Below are 6,931 nucleotides of genomic sequence, written 5' to 3' on the forward strand. Positions count from 1 at the left end.
AAACCCTGGTTGTCTCCCCCAGAAAAGCTATGAAAATCAGATGGAAAACTGCTAGCTCTAGCAAAAGATTTAACGTCTATACCCAGAAGATACACTTTAGCAATATTAACCACTGGGAATTTCTCATTGGGGAATGTGAGGGAGTTTTATTTTCTTCTTTTTCTTGTGTTGCAGATGACATGCTAGGGATTAGGAAGGGGCCAAAATAATTATCCTGAGAAGTTACCTTCTCAGCGGTAACCTCCTTTTGTGCTCTGAGTACAGATCTTGCTTGAAGAAAAGGAATATAGGGATTGAGGGCAACCAATCTTAGAAGGGAGGCCAGGGAGTTCCTTTGTCTGGACTGAAGGTGAAATTGGTCCTTGTGTGGTCAATGGCCCCAGAAACGGGACTTCTAGCTCCAGAAGAGGCCCCAGGGTGAGAAAGCCCACACTAGCTCAGAGGTCTGTAATTGTTCGTACCCCCTGAAGGAGCTATGCTAGGGGAGCTGAAGCAGAGAGGAACTGTATTTAGCATGATGATACAATTTATTGGCAAACTTGGCACATTTTTTGAGACTGGAACAGGACGGTTAATAATTACACCAGGTGTCAGCTCGACTCTCTGGGTAAAGCAGCACACAGGCTCGCTCTTGTGAAAGCACTTCGGGCCAGCGCCAAGGGCCGGGGTATGCTGGCTGTGCCGATGGTTGCTGCTTCTTGTGGTCCAGTTGACATTGTGGGGTAAGATTCTGGGTGACCTTAGGAGTCTCCACTTCTCTCTCATGGAGACATCGTTTGCTAGTGCTTGGGTTGCCATGAGACTTGGAGACGGGAGCTTGGGCTCCATACTGCAAGGAAGAACTATATCACATATATATATTCATATGCACACATATATGCACTTACTGAAGGAGATATACTTACCTGTATTTTTAAACTTTCAGCTGAGAACATATGCCGTTTCTATAATAATAGTACCCTGAACTTCCCTGGGCCGCACTGGTCTATGGGTACCACCAATCAGGCCACCTTGTCACTAATTTCCAATTTTCCATGGCTCATTTTCCCACATGGTATAATCTCTTAGCCCTGAGAATCATCAAGAGGCATCACGTGCTTTACAAACTCCACTAACCAAGCCACCCCAGCTGCTGTGTCAGGAGCCAACATCTTTATGAAGGCCCCACCAAGCACAGCGGAGTATACTCAGTATACTCAGTATACCTCTGATACACAGGGTATCGAACCTGGGCGGCACTGGAAACCGCTAACTGTGGTTACAGTGGATTCCTGTGGGGGACAGGTGTCGGAGGGAAACCTTACTTAAAAAAAAAAAAGTTTTTATTTATTTATTTGAGAGAGAGATCACGAGCAGGGGGAGGGGTAGAGGGAGAAGCAGACCCCTTGCTGAGGAGGGAGCCCGATGCGGGGCTCGATCCCAGGACCCTGGGATCATGACCTCAGCTGAAGGCAGACGCTTAACTGACTGAGCCACCCAGGCGCCCGGGAAAGCTTACTTTTTAATTGTACACCCTTTTGAAATTTTGTCTATGTTCTTGTAGCCTTCTTTCAGAGATAGAAATAATTTAAAAATTTGCAAAGCTGTGTAGGTCGCTGTGTAGGAGCCAGCCAGAATGGCTGTTTTCTATGTAACATTATGACAGAAAAAAACCAAAGCAGGCCTGCTTATGTATCAGCGTGTTCCAGACAGCCCTGTGGTTTTTGCTCTGCTCAGGACCAAGGCAAGCCTTCAGGGGTCTGGGGACAGAGTCAGATGCCCGCCACTTGCTCTGAGTCCCACTGCCCTCTGATGGTTAAGGCTCTGAGTCCCACTGCCCTCTGATGGTTATGTCTTTCTCTGATGGACTTAACAGGCTTTTATAAACAGTGAGTTTGACCCATAAACTCACTGTTTATAAAAGCCTGTTAAGTCCATCAGAGAAAGACATGTATCATATGACCTCACTGATATGAGGAATTCTTAATCTCAGGAAACAAACTGAGGGTTGCTGGAGTGGTGGGGGGTGGGAGGGGAGGGAGTGGCTGGGTGATAGACATTGGGGAAGGTATGTGCTATGGTGAGCACTGTGAATTGTGCAAGACTGTTGAATCACAGATCTGTACCTCGGAAACAAATAATGCAATATATGTTAAGAAAAAAAAAATAAGAAGAAGATAGCAGGAAGGGAAGAATGAAGGGGGGGAAATTGGAGGCGGAGATGAACCATGAAAGATGATGGACTCTGAAAAACAAACAGGGTTCTAGAGGGGAGGGGGGCGAGAGGATGGGTTAGCCTAGTGATGGGTATTAAAGAGGGCACGTTCTGCATGGAGCACTGGGTGTTATACACAAACAATGAATCATGGAACACTACATAAAAAAAAAAAAAAGTAAAAAAAAAAGGCCCTTGACTAAACTATGAACTTGCTTTATGAACTTCCTCCTCTCCTGGGCAGGGTGGTGAAGTGGTGAGCACATATTTATGTAGTTAGTGTTACGGTGACAGGAGCTGACCTGGGGAAGGCTTAGCCCTTCAATGAAGGACATCTCTAAGAAGCAGGGTGTCTCAGGGGCCCTGCACATTTATCACAGGGCCTGAACATAGTAAATGCTTAATAAATGTGAGCTTCTTTTATTATTGTTGTAATCGTTTCTATAAATTCAAGTGACTCAGGATGTCAGAAACTAAAATCCATTTTAAAAATCTGGGATTTGGTTATCTTGGGAGAGCAAAAATGACATCTCAAGGCCATGTATCAGTTTTAGCAATAAGTACTCTCGCCAGGAAGGCGGGGTCTTCTTTCAGAAGGTTCTCAAACACTATCTGTTCAAGAGGAACGATGATTAAGATAATGCTATGGGCTCTGCTGTCACCTAGTGGAAAATTAGATTCTGATAAAACTGTTCTCAATAACCACCTCCTTGTGATCATTGCCAGTTGACTGCCATTGGCTCGAGTTGTACAGTTCATCACAACTGCAAACCACAGCCAGAGTCCACGATGTCTGTCTTGATGCGCTTCTACCCGTCACCCCTCCCCTCACCCCAAACAGCAAAGAGCACGTGATCCTGTGCAGCTGCCCAGTCCAAAGCCGGCAGCTGTTGAGAACAGTCTTGGCAACTGCCAGGTCCCCTGGTCCCGGGAACATTGCCAGATCGTAAGAGCAGAGGATCTGGCACATGGTACGCCTTTGATGAGTAACTGCTGAATGAATCTTTGCCACAATAATTACAACAGACCAAAACAAACAAACCCACACACAGGGACAACAACAACAACAAAATGAAAACAAAAACTACCTAGTCATGTTTCCTTTTAGAGTTGTTAAAGTGTTTTCATAAAGTACCTTAACTTATTCTCAGAAAAAAACTGTGAAATTGGGCACATCTTCCCATTTTAAAGATGAGGAAATTGCTGCTTGGGAAAGATAATGTCAAGAAGTCAAGCAAAACAAAACAAAAAACAAACAAAAGAACCACCTCCCCCCCACCACACACACAATCAAAGCCAACCTGACTCTCAATTCTGAGCTCTACCCACATCAGTATTCTGCTTTGCAGATCCTGTGGTGGCTCAAGCGTGATAATAGGAAGGTGGGGAACATTCTGGTTCGTTTTGGGGAAAGGGGAGCTCTGTAGGGAAAGAAAGACTACCCAAGCAAGGTTCTGGGACCTGCAGGCCACTGGGTGGGAGGAGACATTCTTCCCCATGCTAGGGTTGGGCCCACCACTGTGTCCAGATCTCCTGCTCACTAGTTTGTCAGGGATCTTGCCAATCCAAGCACCTCCCTTTTCTGCTTCTCCTACCTCCCCCTCTCCTTAGGCAAATCACGATCAGTTTTAAAAATCAAAATTAGGGGTGGGCGCCTGGGTGGCTCAGTCGTTGGGCGTCTGCCTTCGGCTCAGGTCATGATCCCAGAGTCCTGGGATCGAATCCCACATCGGGCTCCCTGCTCAGCGGGGAGCCTGCTTCTCCCTCTCCCACTCCCCCTGCTTGTGTTCCTGCTCTCGCTGTCTCTCTCTCTGTCAAATAAATAAATAAAATCTTTAAAAAAAAAAAAAAATCAAAATTAGGGGTGCCTTGGTGGCTCAGTTGGTTAAGCATCCAACTCTTGGTTTCAGCTCAGGTAATGATCTCAGAGTGGTGAGATTGAGCCCCGAGTGGGGCTCCACGTTCAGCGGAGTCTCCTAGAAGATTCTGCCCCTCTGCCCCTCCCCCACTCTCTCTCTCTCTCATAAATAAACCTTTAAAACAAATCAAAATTAAAACTTTGCTTTCACCCAGCTGTTGCTATGGATGCTATTACATTTTCTCCTATTCTTCAAAATAGGCTTATCAGAAGAGTGGACTCAGCACATTTCACTCCCCACACCCTTTCACGCCACACAGTGTGGTTTCATCACTGACCCCGCTCCCCTCCCCCTGGAAACTGCTATTGCACTGTTACCAAGGCTACCTATTTGCCAAATCCAGTGGACTTTGCAGGCGTCTGCATTACTCCTTGGGGCATTTCACACCTGTGGCTTGACCATGGCGTGCATACTGAAATTCTGTCCTTCCACCGCCTCCCCCACCCACCCCAGGTCCTCCCAAGACATGGCTTCCCCCAGTTCTCGCACCATTCACTCTTAGTGTCCTTCATAAGTGTCACTCTTATTTTCTAAGCTCCTCCCAGAACTCTCAAGGGAGTAACACCACCTGATAATTCCATTTCTTTAGCCTAGACCTCTCCTCTGAGCTCTTGTCTCACGGGACCTCCCTGAGATTCCTCAGATGCACTGATTCCAAATTGTACCCATCTCTATCCTTCTACTCATCCCAGCTGCCCAAGCCAGGGAACTAAAAGCTATTGTTAACAGAAAAATGTAATAGTAAAAAAAAAAATACTGGGTGTAAAGGGAGAATAATTTTTTTATACTGGCTAGTCAGGAAGAGAAATTCACCTACAGACTTAAAAACTGTTGCACATTTTTAATTTGCAAAATTTCAAACTTATAAAAAAGTTGCAAAATTCGAACACTGAACTCTGTATAGCCTTCACTGAGATTCACCAATTGCTAATACTTTGCCACATTTGCTTCATCTCTCTCCATATATAACTATGTTATTGTTGTTATTTTTGTTAAATCATCCGAAAACAAGTTGCAGACATCGTGTCCATTTACTCCTAAATACTTTATCATCTATCTTTTAAGAAAAGAAACATTCTTTTACAGGGAGCAATCGTCATTTAGAAAATCGAATGGTGATATAATAGTGTTATGTAATATGTAGTTCATTTACAAATTATTTCCATTGTCCCAATAATATCTTTGTTAGCTATGTTGGGTTTTTCTTCCCTAATTGAGCACCCAATAGAGAATTATGCTTTGCATTTAGCTCTTTAATGTCCTTTAATCTGGAATGGCTGCCCCAGCCTTTCTTTGTCTCTTCTGACGTTGATATTTTTGAAAAACACAGACCAATTTGTAAACTATATAGATTCAGGTTATACATTTTTGGCAAGAAAGTTACATAAAGAGTGTTGTGTCCTTCTCAGTGTACCTTCTCAGGAAACATGGTATTAGTTGGTTAGTGATCACTTAGCTACAGTGTTGTCTGCTGTAAAAGTACTTTCTTTCCTCTTGTGGTTAAGAATCTAAGAGTACAGGGGTGCCTGGGTGGCTCAGTCAGTTAAGCGTCTGCCTTGAGCTCAGGTCATGATCCTGGGGTCCTGGGATCGAGTCCTGCATCGGGCTCCCTGCTCCACGGAGAGCCTGCTTCTCCCTCTCCCTCTGCTGCTCCCCCCTGCTTATGCGCTCTCTCTCTGACAATTAAATAAATAAACTTTTTAATAAAAAAAGAAAAATAATCTAGGAGGACAAATTTTCAGACTGTGTAAATATGTTCATTCCCAACAAACTTCCACCTAATGGTTTTAGTATTCCTTGATAATTCTTATCTGAACCAAATATTACTATGATGATTTAAAAATGGTGATTTTCTAACTCTATTATTCCTTCTACATTTATTAGTTGGTGTTCTATTATAAAGAAAAGCTATCCTGTCATCCTTATTTTTTCTTTGTTTTTTTCCCTTTTTTAGTATCATTAAGGACTCTGGATTTTTGGTTTTTTCCCTCCAGTGCCATAATTCATTTCTGTCATTATTCTTTATTATTATTTTGCTCAAATTGTCAGTGATTTGGCTAGTAGAAATCCCTTCAAGTATTTTTCCTCTGTCTTTTTGACCTGCCCTACCTTTTTTTTTTTTAAAGCATTTCATTATTTTCTGACACAAGAAATGTTCTAGTCTTATCTTGTACTTTAAAATCAGCTATTTTTTTAAAGTGGGGAGTGATATTTATACCCCAAGATCCAGTGCTAGGTTGTTCAATTGCTGCTGGGGTAGTATTACTTGAGGACACTTTTAACATACAGAGCTAGGGAACATATATGCATACACATATATTACTTTTAAAATTTTTTTAAGTAGGCTCCACACCCAGCATGGAGCCCAATGCAGGGCTTGAACACACGACTCTGAGAGATCAAGATATGAGCTGAGATCAAGAGTCAGACGCTTAACCAACTGAGCCACCCAGGTGCCCCTACTTTTTAATTAAAAAAAAAAATCATGATTTCATACTGATACCTCTAATCCTAAGCAAATATCATAGGTTCTTCCTTATTTCCCCCATTCCAAAAATTGTTTATCACCTTTTTCCCACAGTGAAAAACCTGCCTCCCAGAAGCATCATTATATTTGTTCATTTGCTCAATCCTAAAATATACACAAAATAGCTTCAGAATTGCTACACCCATAGTGCTATCAAAACGTTTGTATTTCTTTTTCCCTTTAGATCCAGGCTATATATCTAAGTACTGTGTTCCAGCTGACTTGGATTCATTCTCCTTTTTGCCTTCAAGGTAGTCTGTCATCCATTTGATATATTGTTAGTTTCATTTG

This window comes from Halichoerus grypus, chromosome 11 (genome assembly GCF_964656455.1).
Source record: "Halichoerus grypus chromosome 11, mHalGry1.hap1.1, whole genome shotgun sequence".
Lineage (NCBI taxonomy): Eukaryota > Metazoa > Chordata > Mammalia > Carnivora > Phocidae > Halichoerus > Halichoerus grypus.